The sequence below is a fragment of the Pteropus alecto genome, unplaced genomic scaffold (assembly GCF_000325575.1).
Source record: "Pteropus alecto unplaced genomic scaffold, ASM32557v1 scaffold189, whole genome shotgun sequence".
NCBI classification, from domain to species: Eukaryota; Metazoa; Chordata; class Mammalia; order Chiroptera; family Pteropodidae; genus Pteropus; species Pteropus alecto.
The window spans coordinates 107,600-126,391 of NW_006442117.1; the positions used below are offsets into that span (position 1 = coordinate 107,600).

At 63.1% G+C, this 18,792-nt stretch overlaps 1 non-coding gene and 2 pseudogenes across 1 annotated transcript; all 3 read right to left on the reverse strand.

Moving 5' to 3' along the window:
- Positions 1-9,059: 9,059 nt before the first annotated feature.
- Positions 9,060-9,177, reverse strand: LOC112470057 (annotated as a pseudogene).
- Positions 9,178-13,010: 3,833 nt separating this feature from the next.
- Positions 13,011-13,126, reverse strand: LOC112470081 (annotated as a pseudogene).
- A 48-nt stretch (positions 13,127-13,174) lies between these two features.
- TRNAV-CAC lies at positions 13,175-13,247 on the reverse strand. The gene has a single exon. It is a non-coding gene; the product is annotated as a tRNA-Val (tRNA).
- Positions 13,248-18,792: the final 5,545 nt, after the last annotated feature.

An 18,792-nucleotide genomic window follows, 5' to 3' on the forward strand; every position in this document is an offset into this window, starting at 1 on the left:
TCCGTGGGGGCGGCTGCTTCGGTGCAGAGCGCGGGGACGCAGGCGGTGGGCCAACTCCGGGGATCAGGCGCGGGTCCCCGGTTCCCATCCAAGGTGCCAACGCACCCACCACTGCAGGAGGTGTCACCACTGCTTAGCGTCTGCAGTTGCTCCCCCGTCCTGTGAACCATGCAACCCCCCCGCACCCCCAGACAGCGACACTGTTCCTTCCTGACTCACCTGCGCTGATCGTGTTCCCCAGAAACCATCCCAAGAGCACGCAGTGGCTCTTGATTCCATCCGCTCTGTATTGACAGCACCTGTCACTCTGGTCCTTCCTTGTCTACACCACCAAATATTTTTAACTGTTTACTAAAACCGCTGCAGCGCCCTCTCTGAGACCCATTACACGTGAAACCTTGACATTCAGCTGCAGTTGCGGAAAGATACAAAGTCGCCTTCGCCGTTGCTATTTCCGAAGCGGCCCCACACATACTCCAGGTTTTTAAAAGGAGCCTTGATACATTAGTTGCAAAGAGATTGGAAAGAAAAAGTTCTGGAAAACCAAAACATGCTTAGCCCTCGAAAAGCAGGCCCAGGCCATCATTGGGTCACCGGCTCCAACTTCCATGCTGGGGTTCCGCCGCGTCACCATTTTCAATTGTCTCCACGTTCTGTCCCCGCCCCAGCGTAGGAACATGATCCAGTGGTAGACACGGCCCAGTGGGACAGGTCACACTGTTCTGAGAACTGGTAGTCGTCCAGATGTCATTATCCCTGGATCGTTACCAGCCGCTCACTGGAGAGACACCGGTGCCCCCTACCCCTGCTGACATCCCCACAGTGGCCCTGACTTCTCCCCTCCCCAAGCTTACTGTCTGTTCCTTGAGGTCTCCCCACCCCATCGCCAGGACGTTCTCATGCGTTTCTTTTTTTTTTAAGCTGGCCAGGGTTGGTTTCTGATGATTGCACAGGGAAGAACCTTAATGAGTATCTGAATAACATGGAGTTATTAATATGGAAAATGCAGAACGCAATGTTCCCGTTTCCACTGTATAATTAATCTCCCCAAAACTCAGTGGTTTAAAACAACTAAAACATTGTTTCTCGCGATTCTGTGAGCTAGTGGAGCAGTTCCTCTGCGGGCGTAGACTCACTCTATTGTGTTGGGCTTGCAGGAGAGCTGGGCGGGAAGCCACATCGCCTGGTCACATGCCTGGCAGTGGGGCTGGCTATGGGCTGGGCCGTCTTGGTCTCCCTGTGGCCTCATCCTCCAGGAAGCTAGCCTGGTCTGCACGTGGCCCTCTTCTGAGAGTAATGACAAGCTGGACAGCCTGGGTCACACATCCACCCCTGCAGTGGGGACAGGGCGGGAGGCAGAGGTTGACAGCCCACGAGAAGCCCATGCAACAGGAAAGAGCTGACTTCCCAGAAGAAGGAGAGGGGACGGGTGAAACTGCGCGTGCCCATCTCCGCACGCGTGCGCAGTAAGAACAGGGCGGGACACCTGTGAGGCACAGAGTTGACCCGCAGGGTGGAGCTGACCCTGAGACCGTGCATACAGGCACAGGCGCTGACCGGAGGGACTGCCTGTGTGCCCGGGACGTAAAGGCTTCTCCTTCCCCAGGGAATCTTCTGTTCACACAGCACCGAAGGACAGCCCAGGGGCGTGACGCCGTCCAGTGGTTCCGCCGGTGGAATCGGGACCAATGCGCAGAGGTTACAAGGTACAACTGTGGCAAATGTCATCTACCCGAACTACTTTCTAAGCAAGGCGGAAATTTCAGGAATGGCCTAAAGGGCACACAGAAGAAATGAGCAGGGCAGGCCCCCAGGGGTCCCCAGAGGCCAGGCAGCACGGCCCTGGCCCTGGACTTTGGTAGGGGGTCCCCAGGGAGAGCCTCTCCGTGAGGGAGACTGGGGAGCCCACAGGAAAGCGGTCGGACGCTGGGCCGCTGCGAGCTCGCAGAGAAATCGGAGTCCCCGCCAGGAACCCCGCTAACTGCTCCGTCTGGCCGGCGGTCGGGGAGCGGGGGAGCGGGGAGCCCGCAGGCCGGCCTCCGCCCTCGGGTCACAGCCGAACTGCCTTCCTCCCTGAGCCCCTGGCACTGGCACTCCCTCAGGTGCCATCCCATCCATGCCAACAGCCTCGTCCTTCTGAGCCGAGGGAGGCCATCTCCCGAAGGTGTCCTGGCCTCCACCCTTCCTTCCGACCGGAAGCTCTTTTCATGCCACGGGTGGGGGCCCACGTCTCCCGTTCCCCCCACTCGCTGCTCCCTCCGCCAGCCACCTCCATCCCGTTCGTCTCTGCGCTGTGCCAGCATCTCTCTCTCCCCCCAACAGACGGGCCCAGGAGTCCCCGATCCGCCATCTGCTGCACCCTCTTTCTAGGCCCACCTCCCAGTGTAGAAGCTGAAAACGCTGTGATCTGTGTATTTTCTCAGCCCTCCCTGCAGCCAGAGGGCGGCTGTGCAGCCCGAGCTCTGCTGAGCGGACGCTCTGAGCCCGGCCGTGGAGTCGGGCCGCGGAGGACCAGGAGGGTCTCTCCAGCTGACATGCCGGCTTCAGGACGGAGACCCTGGAGGGGCGCTGGCCGCCGGGCTTGGTGCTCGGGGAAATGCTGCCTGAGAGCCAGCGGTCGGAAACACAAGCCACAGTGTCTAGGACCTCTGAGGGGCGGCGGGGTCATCTCTGTTGGTCTCTTCCTCTCAGAGCTATGAACCTGTTGTTCCAGAGATTTCGGAAGCTGCCCAAGCAACTTTTAAATATGTCTTTTCTCCTAAAACTAGCTGTTGGTTTCGCCGACAAGCAAGTTAAGCGTTTTCAGACGCGGGACTGAGCGGGCTCCTCCCTCCCATCCTGTCAGGTGGCCTTCCCCTCCACCCCCAGGGGTGACAATGCTTTTAATTCCCGTGGGCGAGGTAGACCCAGGCACTGGGACCAGGCTGGTGTCTGTCTCCCAGGCCTGGCCTGGGTGGTACAGAGCTAGCTGGGGGTGCAGCCCGGCCCCCAGGAGTGAGCTTCAAGGGCAGAGCTCCGAATGGGTAGCTGGAGGCAGCAGGCCACCTGGAGCCTCAGCAGCCATCATGGGCCCGGGGGGGCCTCATGGTCGGGATGCCTGGCTTGGATCTTCTCGGTGGAGACGGGGTGCTGGGCTCGACCAGACCGCACAGAGGAGCCGTGCACACAGATCTTCCTCTGGGCTCAGGTCGGGGATGCACCACCCTCTTTTCTAACCTCAGAGTCCCCTCTCTCCTCACACCATCGGCACAAGGGGCCACGAGCTGTGACCTCCTCTGTGTGCCACGGCCCCCCCACCTCCGTGCCCCGTCCCGCGGGGCTGGACCGCCTGCCGGCTCGCCCTGCGTGCTCATGTCTCGCCGTGCCCCTGCCAAGCCCCTCCCCTGCATTTCCATTCCCCCAGCCACAGGGTCACAATGTCACGGTCATCCTTGAGCCTGGGCGCCCACGTGCAGTCACTCGCTGGGGCACCGACGTCTATCAGACGCGGTCTCGTGTCCATCCCTTCCCTCGTCGCCTCGCTTGGGGCTGACCAGCCACAGTGTCCCTGGTGGTGACAGGCCAGCTCCTTCTACGGGGACGAGACCGCGACCGAGTGTTGGTTTTACTGGATCGTTCCCGATAGACACGGCCTCGCTTCTCGGGGCCGTGCCAGCCACAGGGAATCAAGAATATATATACCCAAAGCCCGGGCCACAGAGCGGCGCTCGCCTTGGCTTCCTGCCGAGGAGCCTGGGGAAGAGCCCCACGCGACAGCCTGGGGCCCGTCACTCGTCACCTGTGCCGCAGGGACAGCCAGCCATAACCTGCCTCAAGCGGGGGTCGGGCTTCTGGAGCCCCACAGAAAGCCGCCCTAAGTTCTTCACCCACTGAGAGGAGGTGGGGGAGGCTCCGCACAGGCCCGTGGACCGCACCCCCTGAGCTCACCCGCCAGCCGAGCTGGTCCAAGCGGGTCAGCCCTGGACGGGCTCTCGGCTGTCCCATCGGGCTGCTGTACCGAGGCGCCACAGGCCGCTGGCTTATCAACAGTAGCAATGGTGCCCCGCGGGTCTGAGATGGGGGCGCCAGCAAGGTTCACAGCCTTCTCTCTGGGCCCTCGTGTGGCGGGAGGAGGGACGAGGGAGCTCTCTGGGGCCCCCTCCACGGGGACACGAGTGCCACACGTGAGGGCTTCACTCTCATGGCCTTGTCACCTCCTGATACCATCCCCCGGGGAAGTGCTTTCAACACATGGGTTTGGGGGACACAGACATTCGTGGTGACCCTTGGCTTCCCTGACCCCTCATCCCCCCACAGGGCTGCCTTTACCTGCAGAGCCCTCCACGGACGGTCTGTCCCCCGGACTTCTGGCGCAGTGTGTGCCCCCCCCCCAGAGCAGCCCCCTTCCCCAGTGTCCCTTCCCCCTCTCGGCCCCACCCCACAAAGAAGCAAAAATATCCCGTTATCCTCACTGCCAGATAATAAGCCATCGAACCCAGAGCAGGGCCATAGCCACGGCAGTTTGCGGGATGCTGCGTGCGGGCTCGTCTGGCCGCCTTGGCCACGCCAGCTTTGCGGGGGAGCCAGCCCGCAGCCGGGCCGTCGTGCTCTGGGGTGTGCGCTGCCGAGCCGGGGCCCGTGACGCCCGTGAGCACGTTCGAAGGGGTTCTCGTCCTCCCGCACTGCTCCGTCAGCGGCCGCCGCGCGGGCCAGTCTCTCAATGTGGCTTCGCAATTTCTGTGAGCGGCGGGTCCCTCTGCTGCCCACGTAGTAAGTGGCATGGGGTCCCTTCGCTCCACGCAGAACATGGAGCCGTCCCGACCTGACCCCTGCCTGCCTTTCGTCCCTCGTCATCCCAGCCCATGCTTATCCCGCGCGCCAGCCAGGGCCTGCGTGGGACAGGCCCTCTAGTGTCCGGATACTCTGCTCGGAACACGCCCGCGTCGCCGCTTCCGGAAGCCCGCGTCCCTCACTGGCGTCACAGCGTCCTTCGTCACCGCTCCCATCCCCCTCGTCGCCGTGGTTCTGACCGCTTGTCTGTCCCTGCCAGCACTCGAGGACCTCCCCGAGGTCGCCTGGACACGCTGCAGGCACATGCGCGGACTCGTGGGAGAACGGGGCGGGGGTGGGGGGCACTATTTCCACGACTCGTGGACCTGGCGTTCTGGAAAAGCGCTCTGCAGAGCACACGTCCCTTCACACAGGAAGGACCTGAGCAGCTGCTGCTGGCGGTGGTGGCACCGTTCCGGTCGCCGTTTTCCTCTACATCGAACGCAGGTGCGAACCAGCTGCGCCTCACACGAGCGGGCGCGCGACCCCGCGGGAGAGGAAACCGGAGCTCAGGGCGACACTTCTCACGTGGCAAGAGAAGCGATCGGATGAAGCGAATGTGGTTTATTTTCAAATTACACTCTCTTCTAGGGTTTCAGCAGCCGCCAGGTACGAACGTCAAGGGGACCATGCCATCTGCTTATGGGATTAGAGCTGTCCCCAATGTGTCACCAGTAAACACCTTGCTGGGGCCGGAGCAACGAGCGCTGTGCTAACCCAGCTGCCTGCAGGACGGTGGGCCTCCTGGGAGGCTCTGCCCACCCAGCCCTGGCCCCCAGGGGCTGCAAGCGTCCCGTGTTGCTGTCCGGGGTCCTGCCTGCTGGCCCACCACACCTCGCCAGCCGCTCAGGGCTGCTCTGTGCCCAGCTCTGGAGGTGCAGCGGCTGCTTGGTGAAGCAGGTAGGACAAGCGTCCTGCCCACCCGCCCCCCGCTCCCTCCAAGGGCTTCCTGGTTATTTTTCCTTTGACAGTGGTTCCCTCTTGGGCTTCTCCATGCCAAGATCTGAAGTGCTAATTATTGCAGCCATCCCGCGAAGCTTTACAGGAGGCAGGAGGCCAAAACCGGGCACAGGGGGAGGCGGCCGCGTGCACAGCAGCACAAGCGCGTGGCCTCTGCAGCCTGCTCCGCCGGGTGACGTGCCGCTTTCCAGCCCCAGAGCGGCTGCCCGCCAAGGCCGCCTGGGGCTCTGTCGGGCGGCATCGCATGTCTGCCCCTCGACTGACCGCGTGGGAGCCCAGGGATTTGCGTTGTCACAAGCACCCAGGGGACTCTGATGGAGAAGGCGAGGACCACACACGAGAGACCCTGCCCTCCCTGGGTTGAGCAGACTGGACTGGGGTCCAGAGGGTCAGCACTCAGACCGTGTCCACAGACCAGCAGCAGCTGGTGTCACCTGGGAGCTCGTTATGAACTAGAATCCCAGGCCACCCGGATCTACAGAGCTAGACTCTGTATTTTAATAGGGTCCCCAGGCCACACTGTGTACCGGGAAGTCCGAGGTGCACCCATCCAACTGCGGTGGGGGGAAAATGAGGAAAAGGCACAGGGGTTTCCCGCCAGACACACGAGGGACCGCGAGTCGCCGTGGGGACAGCTGGGGGTGGCTGGAGGTTCGGAGTGTGAGTTCTCAGCCCCGGGAGGCGGTGCTCCATCTGCCACACATGGGGAGGTGTCGCTACCTGACTCAGCAACCGAGGAACCGAGGCAGGCCTGGAGTCCCCGGGGGCTCTGACACGCTGGCACCCTCAAGCGTGAGCACAGAGACCGAAGCCCGCGGCTCTGGGATGGGCGAGTCTCCCCAGCGGCATCAAAAGGAAAACGCAGGCTGACCAGCTCACTCCTCACAGGACACGGAGGACGCGCGAGGCCTGTCTGTTTGGCCGAGACCGTCCGTCCTGGAGCGTCAGGGCACCAGCCCCCTCATGACGTCTGTGAGCCCCGCCCCAGTGCCTGCTGCGTGTGCTGCTGCGGGCAGAGTGAGCCCCGTCAGAGACACGCTGCCCCGAGCGCGTCGCCAGCTTGCTGCACTTGACCGCGGGTTTAGGGGTGGAAAGGGGCCCGTCCCCTGGCTGGTCCTCCCTCCACCTCTCCCTACCCACCCCACTCCCTCACCAGACAGAGCAAGTCTTCTGGTCTCGTGTCGGTTTTGAAATCACCTTCCGATTGCACTCTCTGGGCCAAGCAGCCCGTGAACTTGGGGGTCCAAACAAACACCTAGGCTCCCCTAAGAGAAGGCTTGATAAATAACATCTCCGCAGGTAGCAGGTGGCAGCAGGGTGGCCACTCCATCGAGGCCCAGGCAGGATGGGGCACTGCAGTAGGTCCCCTCCCCTCTCAGACTAGAATGAAGGTTCTCGTCCCAAGTCTCGCCCCCCTCCCCCACTCTCCCCTCCCACCTAACGCGAGGTTTCCGAGAGGGAAGCGGGTGCTGGGGGTGGTCAGGAGAAGGAGAGCGAGAGGACCGGCCGTGGCGGGGACCCGGCCTCAGTGTGGCTGTGGACCTGCTCTAGGGCTTGCCTGGGCTCTGTCTGCTGGGGACCTGCTGCCACTTTTGTAGACACAGTTGTGTCACTTGTTGCTACATCCAAACTGCACGAGCCCGGACCCACGTGCTGGGGAGCGGGCTCCGCAAACACACGTCACCCCTCCCCCGTCTGCACCCTGAAGGAGACCTCAGATGAGCCGGGGGGCTACAAGGGGGCCGCCCTCCCCCGCCCAGCCCAGCCGTGGTGACCGGTGACCATGGAGGACTGCGTGCCCGCCTCGCAGGCCTGTGGCTGGGGACGGGGAAGGGTGCAGAGGGCAAGGCTTCGGGGACCAGGGTTCTTGGCCGTTTGCCCTTCTGTGACATAATGTGGTGTGTTCCTTCTCTGCCCGGGGTTCTGGGGGCAGGTTTTTGCAAATAAATTCAAGGAAAATAGCTTGAGGAGGAAGCAGTTTGGCCTCCTCCACACGGGACGACGTGCGAGGAAAAGGCATCTCCGCCGGCCGCTCAGCCCAGCAACGCCCCGCCCAGCACACGCCCCGCCCAGGTCCTTCAGCACGAGGACGGGGACGAGCATGAGTCATGACTGAGTCGTGACTCCCGGGAGGCAAGTCCCTCTCCAGGCTTGAACACTTGCTCTTCCCGGCAGTTAGACGCTCCGTGAGGCCTTCTGACCGCGCTGGACTCGCAGGGGCGGCCAGGGGGCGGGGGACGTGCCTGTCCTGGTCAGCAGCCTCCTCGTAGGTTGAGACAGACATGACCCTCCTCCAATGGTTATCAACACGTGTGCCCTGCCCGTCCCCCAGAACTTGGGTGCTGTCGCCAGCGGTCAAGCACCTGCCCAACTGCGACCTGGAGTCGATGACCCCAGACCAGGGGCGGCTGACACTCGCCGCCCCCTGGGTGGCCGGGGAGGGCTGATCCGTGTGGGCTGGAGAGCCTACTCCCTTGGTCTGTCCTTTCCCAGCCTGTCCTGCTGCCGGCCACCCCTCACCTCTCCCTCACCCATGCACGGGAGGCAGGGGTAGGTGTGGGGGGGGGCGGGGAAAGGTGGGGAGTGGAATGAAGGACCTAGCACTGGGTTACACCCAGAGCATGAAACAAACTCGCACAGATCCATGCTGCGTGAGTTACGAGTTCCTCACCTGTGGATGAGCGAAGAAACAGTGACAGGGGCCTAAGGTTCTAAACACCGCAGGGAGGTGTCCCCCCCCCCAGCCCGGGGCCCCGTCCTGCCCCACCAAGCCTGGCTGCCGGAGCCACTTGGAGTGGGGACCTGGCAGACACCCGGCAGCCTCAAGACGAGGGCGGAGTCACCACAGGGTCCCACCGGGCTTGTGCGTCCCCTCCGTACACCGTGATGAGGTGACACTTGGCCTCTAGTATTCTTTCCAGAAGCCCGGAACCCCAGTCTGACTGTGAGGGAAACGTCAGCGAAACCCCAGAGAAGGACCTCGACAACATGCCCACCGGTCTCCTCAGAACTGTCCGGGTCACGGAGAACTGGAGAAGGGACTAAGAGATGGACCTGGAGGCCACACGGTGTCCTGGGGGAGCCCGGAGCAGGAAGAGGGCCCGAGGGAGCTGTTACTAGAAACGCACCACACTGGTCCCTGAGAGCGATGTCTGCCCCAGGGTGACATGGGCGTGATGGCCGGGGGACGGGACAGGGCGCACGGAAGCCCTGCGTGCGACCATCGCGGACTTCGGCACATGTACGATTTTTTGCAGAATAAATGTTTACTTTTTTAAAAAATTTTTTCATGCCTACAGCACCTGGTCTTCCTAGGTGGTCTCCCATCCAAGTACTAACCGGCCCGACCCTGCTTAGCTTCCAAGGTCAGACGGGATCGGGCTCGTTCGGGGGGGCGTGGCCATAGACTGTGGACCGTGGCTCCACTGGGATGTGAACCTAGGACCTTCTGTGTGTAAAGCAGACGTGCTCACCGTGACACTATGGAACCACATCCTAAATGTCTACTTTTTTAAAAAGTTCTCACTGAGCTTTTAAATGACAGACCAGGCACGGCACACGTGTTGTGGGAGGGCCCGCTCTGAGCAGCACAGGCACCGCCATGATTCTGACGGTGTCCTGTTCGCCGCCCTCCCTGCCCTCCCTCTCCGTTCAGCCCTGCTGCCCCGCTCGCCCCAGGCCACCCAAGGCCACGCTCAGCCCTCCCCTGCTGCCACCAGAAATCCTCCCCCAAACAAGACAAACTCTCACACGAAACGTCAGTGTGCGTGGCCCGCTTGACCGACGATTCGGAGACACAGCGTTTTTCATTTCTAAATGTCAGATGTCTCATCTTTAAAGCAGCATCTGGGCCATCTCCATCGCATAGAGCTCCTCGCCCCGCACCCCTGCGCCTGTCCCCTCCCCTCCCACCTGGACGCAGCCTGGCCTGAGCTGAGGCCCTCAGCCCCGCACACGAAGAAGGCCCTAAGCGACTCCTCCAGAGGCAGGACCCCCACAGGGAAGACACAGAACTTGGGGGTGGGGGGTGACCCACAGGGACTGCCACAGGCAAGGTGGCAGTCCCGGGTTGTGAACAGTGACTCCAGGTAAGAGGGACCCTGGAGGTGATTATTCTGTCCTTCATTTTACAGATGCAGAAGGTGAGGCTCAGGGGGCCCAAGTCACGGGGAGACCGTCCCTCGGCAAGGGGAGCGCCCAGGAGGTGGGGACACCGGAGAATGGCAGCATGCATGGGATTGGCCCCACGGATGCCACTTTGGGGAAAGGTCACCACTGGGGGCACACGGTGTACCTCGGGTGGGAAAGGGGACCTTGTCAAGAGCTCGTGTCGAGACATCCCCTCCCACACGGCGGACATGGCTGTCCTTGGCTGCTGCACATGGGGCTGGAGGGACGGCGGTGGGCTGCCGACAATGGAGAGGCCCCATGAGGCTTCCGAGGAGGCAAACAGAGTCGAGTCAGCGCTGAGGGTCACGGGACCCGCAGGTGCCGGGCACTGCCGTCCCGCATGGGCTGCCGGTCCGAGGTGGCCCGTGCGTCTGAGCGGTGCGTTTTCAGCTTCGCGCATTCGCGATTCGCTCTCTGCAGCCCACGGAGCCGAAGAAGCCCGGGACGAAGGTTGATGGAGTCCTCGGCCCGGCTAAGCGGCCACACTGCTCACGAGGCCCTGCCGTGGCCCCGAGCCCCGGAGAGGCTGAACGCAGAGGGACGGGGCCCAGCTCCGCTTCCCGGTTGCCTGTAGATGCTGCCACTTCCATCGCCTCGGTGGCAAAGCCGCACGGCCTCTCTCCTTCCGCCCATCATCATCGCATTGTGTGGAGGCAGAGAGAGGGCACCTGTGTGCCACCCCCACCCCCGACAGGGGCCAGGCGGGACTCGGGCCCTGGGTGGGCTTCGCCCGCACCCCCAGACCTGGTCCCAAGCTCCAGAGTTAACTCCCCTGTGGACTCCCGGTGCGAAGCGCCCCGCAAACTTGCCCATCTGTGACCAGGGAGAGAGAGCGCTCAAACCCCTGTCGGCCATGGGCAAGACTGATTTACGGAGCAGAAAGGAGCTCTGGGTCGGGGCGGCTGGACAAGGCTGGCCCGCGAAGGGGCTCCGGGCAGCGGGGGTCAGCGAGAAAAGGCATTAAAGCACCGCGGCACCTTCTCGCTTGCCAGGAAGAGGCGGTGGGCCTGCCCTCTGCCTCCCGAAGGTCAGGGTCGGGGACAAGCTCTCCCACAGACCCGGCTGGCCCCGCCCTCTGAGGCTCTCCCTCCGTGGCAGACGGTCCCTGGGACCTAAAAATAGACACGAATTGGAGCACAGGCTGCGGGGCTGGCCATGCAAGGACAGGAGGCGGCTGACGCCCGCCGGCTGGGCTCCAGAGTCGCGGGTGCCCGGCCCTACAGCCGCACCCTATATCGGGGGCATGAGCATGCTCGGGGGAATGGCAGGCATGTAGTCCAGCTGTCACCGGGAGCCCGGCCCACACGGCCTGCTCTGTCCACACCCGGCTTCCCGCCCCAGGCTCCTGAGCTGCAGCCCCCCTGCCCACGCTCTCGGTCCAGACAGCAATGACCACACAATGGGGACCAGGCACAGAGGGACTGGGGACTTTGAAAGTTGAATGCCTGCTCGGGGGAGGGCGGGCTCTGTCCTCAGTGCTGACCTGACCGGGGGGCCAGCGCCCTCTCCTCTCGCTCAGACAGAGGCCTGCTGCTCGGTTCCGCAGCTGCCCAGCCCCCTCGCCCACCCCGGGCACTCCGTGACCCCGGAAAGGGCAGGCGGGAGACGCGGGCCTCTGGTGTGACTGCAGCCTGGACTGTGGTCCCCCTCAGCCTGTTCTCCAGCTCCCCGAAGGGGTGCCCCCAGCGGAGCCAAACCACGCTGGCTGAGGAGAGAGGACCCCTCGGCCCAGCTCACCACGAGCAGTGACACGCGGGACTGGTGGGGGCCGCAGCCCTGACCCAGCCGGCTCCGCAGGAGGGACTCTGCTCTGGCGGCCACGTCGCCAGGGGGCACCTGGGATGAACAGGACCCCAGTCAGGCATCTGGGGGCACGAGTCCCCGCTGCCCAAAGCCAGGCCACCCTCTGCCCGGGACCAGGGACAGGCACACACGGGCTCTGCTCAGGAAAAGCACCCGTCTGGGACAGGAACAGCAAGCATGGTGAGGGTGAGCGGTGGCTCGCTGGGGCCGGGTGCTGAGCCACAGTGGCAGCGGACAGGGTGCGAGTCTGGGGCACGGGCCTGGGGCTCCGTCACGGCACTCGGGGTGGGGCGGGGGGCAGCGCGTGCTGCCCCTGAGGACCTGCAAGTCTCACGTCTCCCCCAGGGCCCACCGGAGTCGCTCAGCTTTAAAGTTTGAGTTTAAAGCCGTGCTCACTGGCCCGAGGAGATAAGAAAAAAAATCAGGCCACTTGTCAGCGTCCCTCTGCTTCCTTCTAGGGTCAGGCAGAGCGTGTGAGGGGGAGGACAGCTGCGTGTCCTGCGAGTCCCCAGAAAGGACAGGCCGGTGCCAGTGGCCGGGCACCTGCTCCTAGGGGTGTGACCCTCAGGGCGCTCGGAGCTATGCTGGCCACCAGCCCCCGTCCTCAGCAGTCCCCCCCGGGTGCGAGGCCATAGGACCTGCTCCGAACATGGGGACTCTTCCTGAGGAGGGACGGAACCTGCTCGTGCCTCTCCTTCGGCAGGCCCACGGGGAGGGAGCTACGGGCCGTGTACTTCCTGGGGACACAGGCCCACACTGGCTCTAGCTGTCCTCCTCACAAGGCCCACGAGCAGGGCGTGACGTTCCCAGCTCCCCCGGCTCCTCAGCCAGAGTGAACCCTAATATCCTCTCTTGAGTAACCTGTAAGGTAGCAGAAGTGACATATTCAACATGGTCTCTTTGATCTGATGCAAATGAGTCAACTCCTGGAGCCAAAACCCAAATCTCCATGTGGGTTTTGCCCTCGACCGTGCTAGCGACCTCGGAAAGTCCGTGTGCCCGGCACAGCCAAGGAAAGAGCAGCACTGTCCCGAAGGCCTGGGGCGGGGGTCGCTCTCCTCAGAACGCAGCAAGGGGAGCAAGAGGCCGCCACCCCGGGCGGCATCGCAGATGCTGGCACCGAGCACCTGTCACTGTGCTGCAAGCCTCATGCTGCAGGGCTGGGCACACGACCCGCCTCACAAGCAGTTTGCACAATAAGGTGACAGCCTTGCAGGTTGGTGACCGTCAGGTCCAGTCCCCTGTGGGGTTTTGTTTTTGTTTTTTTATGCCTACAGCACCCGACATTCCCAGGCGGTCTCCCATCCAAGTACTAACCAGGCCCGACCCTGCTTCGCTTCCGGGAGCGGACATCGGGCTCGTTCAGGGTGGCGTGGCCGTAGACGCGGACATCGGGCTCGTTCAGGGTGGCACAGCCGTAGACCATGGACTGTGGCTCCACTGGGGCGTGAACCCAGGACCTTCTGCGTGTGAAGCAGACGTGCTCACCGCGACACTATGGAACCACGTCCCTGTGTTTGTGTCTGATTATGTGTTGGCCGCTCCACTCCGTGTGACAGTGACAGCTCCCCACTGTCTGCTGAGGAGCCTGTTGGGCAGGCATCACCTCTAAGTTGGCACAGTTCCCTGAGCTTCGCCGGCAGCTGCCACCTCCCTCCGTGTCCCAGCCCAGGCTGCCCTTCTGGTCCTCAGCCCTGACTGACGGGGATGGGGGTGGGGGGTGTTAAATGCCTGCTTAGTAAAAAGGCGAAGATCCCCTAACGAGGGAGGACGGTGGCTCTGTAATTCCTATGTGGACTCTTATTTATTTCCTCGGTCCCCGACCCCACGGTGAGGTCCTCCCCACAGTCACAGGCCTGTCACTGCGGCAGAGGTGAGTGCAGTAAAAACAGAGGCGGGCAGGGCTGGCACCGGACTCGCGGGGACAGACTGGGACGCGCTGGGCCTGCCCCTCCCCCAGGACACAGACGCTGGATGGAACAGCAGGACCCCTCCCCCCTGAGGCGCTTTCTGCGGGGCTCGTGTACCATGCGAGCGCCCAGATCCCCCTGCCTCGGGCCGAGACGGGGGGAAACACCCGAATAGCACAGCCCGTGGGTCTCCCACGCTGCCTGCCGTGCGCTCTCTGCGGAGAACATTCCGGTTCTAAGGGCTCCGCCTGCCATCTCCGAGGGGAACCGGACCTCCAGCCACACCCCCAGCGCAGCGGTTCCGCTCTGCCCTCGGTGGCAGCTGGCCCTGGTCCCCCACGCCAGCCGTGCTCACAGCTCCGGCCCGCACGCTCAGACCTGATGCGAGCCGAGAGGCCCCGCGCTGCCACGGAGCCCCGACTCCTGCCCAGCGATGCGGCTTCTCCCCCCGCCACCCCCGCCCCCGCTCCTCCCTCCCTCGCCCTCCCTGCTTCATACGACTCAGGAGCCTCCCCGCGTTCCCAGAACAAAGAGAAAACGCGTGCTCGCCAGGGGAGGGTCTGGTCCCTCCGCCTCCTCACCCGGCGCCCCTCCCTGCCGCGCAGCCTCCTTTGGGGCTTGGGACCCCACCTGCCGCCCCACCTGCAGCCCCACCTGGCGGCGCAGGAGCTGGCCCCGCCCACTTCGCCTGCGGACCCGGCAGAGCCCCCCCCAGCTTGTCCTGCTGTCCCAGGCTGAGTCTCAAGCGTGCAGGCTGACCTTGACCTGCGCTGTTATTCGAGTATCATCTGTCTGCCCCGCGCACTGCTTCCCCGAGGGCCGACACCCCGACTTCCCCGGCCCCTGTCTCATCGCCCGGCGCGGGCCTCACACAGCCCGGCGCTGAGGAAACCAGCGAAGCCCTGACGACGGGCGCGTGGGCCGCAGGGCGCGGCGGGCGAAGCGAGCTCAGCAATCACGGCCTGACGATGGGCATCGGGCCGCCCCGCCCCCCCGGAGGGCACGGCTCGTCTGCGGCCTCGGATGACCCGGGAATGCGGGGCAGGACACCTCCCTGGCGCTGCCCTCCTGCGGCCGGAGCAAATCTGTTGGCCTCGCCGGCCTTCAATGCCCTTTGGGAAAAATACAGCCGGCCAGTGGGGGCTGGGCCTGGGGTGCGAGGCCGAGGGCGCCCCCAGCGGCGAGGGCGGGGCTGGAGCGTGGGGGCCCGGCCTCTGCCCGGTGACCAGCGTCCTCCCGCGGCCCTGGGGACGCCCCGCAAGCACAGAGCTGCTCGGGTGGGAGGCAGGGGCTCCTCCTGCGGGGCGGGCACCGAGCACCGGCCCTGCTCCCCGCAGGCCCCCGCCCCAGACACGGGGAGATCGGGTTTCGAGAACCTTCCAGAGCCGGTGTAGCCTTTGCAGAGGCCACTGAAGAAGTGGATGCACAGTCGCCACGTCGCACACAGTGCCACCGCTCCGGAGATGCGCCGCCCGCTCGCCATGCTGCCCAGCGGACAGGAGGGACAGCAAGGGCAGGAGGGACAGGGGACAGCGGGGATAGGCGGGGCAGGAGGTGGCAGACGCAGAGCATGCGGGCGGGCGTACCTTGGGTCCTCGGCAGCCCCGGGCCCTCTCCTGGCTGCCCCCTGTCCTGCATCCTGAGTGGCTTCGGGACAGCCCCTGCCGAAGCCCCCACCTCCTCCCTCAGGACGCTGAGCAGGGCAGAGTCGCGCCCTGTCAGAACAACGAGGGACCAGCGCCGGCGAGCCTGCCCCTGGGGTCAGAGGGAAACCCCGCTTCAGCAGCAGAACCAGGCCGGAGCGCGGTCGCCCCCAGCCCCTGAGATTGTCTCCCCTGCGGTCCGCCAGGCTCAGGCCGCCTCCGGAGCTCAGGGCAGAAACGGAAGATGCCACCTGGGCTCCTGCAGGGCACAGCCATCCTCTGACCGAGCCCCAGTCCAGGCTGCTCCTCCTGTCTCGGTGGCCCAGGGTTGTGTGGGAGACGTGCCCGCCCTCCTCCCTGCCACTGAGAAGCCCCTCGGGGCTGCCGGTCTAGTGGACCCTTCTCTTTCTGCTTGTTTATTTTTTTATTCCTCACTTTAATATTTTAATGTTAACATAAAACATATTTCTTGGGGGCAGAGAGCTGAAATGTTGAAGTATGGAAAAGGCAGGAAAGAACCACCCCCCGCCCACCCGCGGAGGGGGGCCTGGAGAATCTCAACCTGCTTCTTTTGTTCCTTTCGTCCTTCATTGTCCCCCACGGTGCAGCTGGTCCCAGGCGCCACAAAGGGGACCGGGGATGATGGGGTGGGGCGAGGACCCGCGACCCCTGAGGCCGCCCCAGTGACGGCGACGGAGTTTAGGAAGCAAAGGGCAATCCCGACACCTCCGAGGACCTTGGCCGTCATCTTTGAACCTTTCACAAGCTTCCTTTCGCTCACCCATCACTCCCGAAACTGTTCAATATCAGGAAAAGCCACTAAGAAACTGACGAGGGCCACTAGGGGCTCGGGGCTCCCTAGCCCGGTGAGGGCCCTCGAGTGCCCGCCCTCGGCGACGCCCCGCGCTCCTGGTCCACATCCAGCCACGGCCTGTTCTGCAGAGCGGCCCCACCCGTGGCTGACAAGGGTGCAGGCCGACTTGGAACCCTGGGTCCCCACTGCGCTCTCAGCCTGACGACGGTGCCCGCAAAGCCAGCTTTTCTCCGCTTCTTTCCAAGGCCCACAGTGGAGGCTCAGATGGTCGGCTTGAGGTCACTCCTCAGGAGGACCGTGACAGATCAACAGTGCTGAAGCGGATGTGCCACCAAAGGACAGGGCAGGGCAGAAAGGAAATGAAGGACAGGCTGGCCACTCGCGTGCCCACACAGCAGTGTTGGTGCATGGCACGAGCCATCCCCACCTCCAGTCCTCAGGGGCCCAGCAGTGCCACTCATGTCCCCAAGGCCACGGGTGGAGCAGGCCCCAGAGGAGCCAGTATCCACACCCGCCCAGCCTCGTCAGAGAACAATGCTGTGCCGGACAGAAGCGGCCTCAGCCGCAGCGGCCGGACAGGCATTGCGGGCTCGCTGTCCACGGCGCCCATGGTTCCAGGTGGGCGGCCTGCCTGCCTCTCAGCCGGCAGCTCCTGCGAGCTCTGCGGTCACCAGGGTGAAGGGACGAGGGCCCAGAGGCGCTGGGGATTGTGACAGCGGACTCTGAAGGACGGGGCCACACCTGGCCTTCTCAGCATCCCTTGCACATAGTAGGTGGGCGATAAAAGACTTCATTAACCTCCTGTGCGTTCTGCCAGACCTGGGGTGTCAGGCAAGGGGACAGAGGCAGCTGGGAGGGACCCTGGCCCTGAAACCTGCAGTCGACAGCCGAGGCAAAGGTCTTAGATGAGAGGGTGCAGAGGCACAGGCACAGCCTTCAACAGAACATTCTGGGTCCCTTGGCGGTCACGTCGCTTCTGGTCCGGGATTAAGAAAGTCTATTAGTCACGTCCCAGAGGGGCCGCCTGCAAAGCAAGTTCCGGAAAAAAATGTTTGAAAGCACTTTGAGATGATAGGAAAATGGAGCTAGTTACGTGCAAAACAACGAATTTAACCAAGACAACATGGCACCACAGCAGCGCCTCTCAGGCCTGAAGCAGGCGACGCCGTTTACTGAACGCCCGTAACAGGGGAGCAGGAGAAAGAACAGGGCGCAAATGCAGATGTTTGCTCGTTTTCAGAGAAGTGTCAGAAAAGGGAGGGCGATTTTTATGTCAGCGCATTTCCAGCAAAACCACACAATTCGTATTTTCGCATGTTTTTAATAAAAGGATAATATCGAAGGCGATGCTCGGGGAAATGCTGGCAGGTAGCACTGAAAACTGTCCGTCCTTGAATGTCATCAGTCGCTTCAAGGTCGCAGGAAGCTGGGTGGGTACCCCCTTGCGTGCCTTACTTAAATCCTAATTAAGCGATGCGGCGTCTGCGTTAAGATGTGTTTAACACGACAGTTAGCTAACTCGTGTGATTCCCACATCTTCCCAGGCTGCTGGATGCGTGCATCACTCAGGCCTTGTGTTCACGGGTTGTGTGTGCTCAGATATGGCTGTGCGTGTTTGTTATTAGCGACAGAAGCTAGATTCCTCTGAGAGACTAGAACTTAGCCCATCTCTAGCTTCTATCCGCCCTGGGAGGGACAGCGAGACACGGTGTCCGATGGAAGTGGCATCATATATTTGTTCTGCGGAGATCTTAAATTCCGAGATTTTTGGGTCTCTTGCTGTCTGGACTTGGCGGTTTTCCTATCTTGGCAGCCTCAAAGATCTCAGCTTTTCAGTGGGCGCGAAGGGAGGGAACAAGCTTATGGCCATGTGGCATGCCACGTCTGTGTGCCATTATTTCCACAGGAGCTCAATACCTTCTTTGAGTCAGGATCTATTTCGGGATCTCTGCTCTAGGTGATCTTGACTAGGAAACATTAGGCTATATCAAAAAATAAATACTGTGCTGTCCCATGGAAAGCCAAATCGTTAAAGTTGTTTGCACCCGGGAAGGTTCCATAACCTAGCGGTTAGCACGTCTGCTTTACACGCACAAGGTCGCGGGTTCGTGCCCCAGTGGAGCCAGGGTCCATACCCGGGGTACACGCAAGCGAGTGGGAGGGCACACCCCACCCTCAGATCTCCGATTGAGACGGTAAAATTCCTAGGTCAGGGGTGGAAGTGGTGGGGGGGGATTAAAAAAGATATTTTGTGCCTATGAAACAGCTGGGGGGTGGCTCTGCCCCCGGCTCGCTCCTCTTTGTCCCGTGCCCTCGCTTTCCAACTCGCTGCCCGCACCCTCTGTCCCTCTGCGCTCCTGGGGCGCTTCATCGCCGTCTTCCCACCTATGGGCGCCGGCCTTCCCCCGCCCCCGCCCGCCCGGCACTGGAGGCGGCGCTTCTCTGCGCTCCACCACCGGGCACGGAGCACAGGACTTCCCAATGGGAAGAGACGTGGCTGCCGTCACTTACAGATGATAACTGGTCCCTTAAACGCAGGTCACAGCCCCTCGGTTAGACCTCACGGGCCTCGGCGGGGAGCCAGGCTCTGAGCAGAGCCTGCGGTGGGTGCTCGGGCAGGAGCTCCGGGAGGCTCGGGCCAGCCCGGTGGTCAGCACCACGGTCAGCGCCCCCGCCCGCTCCC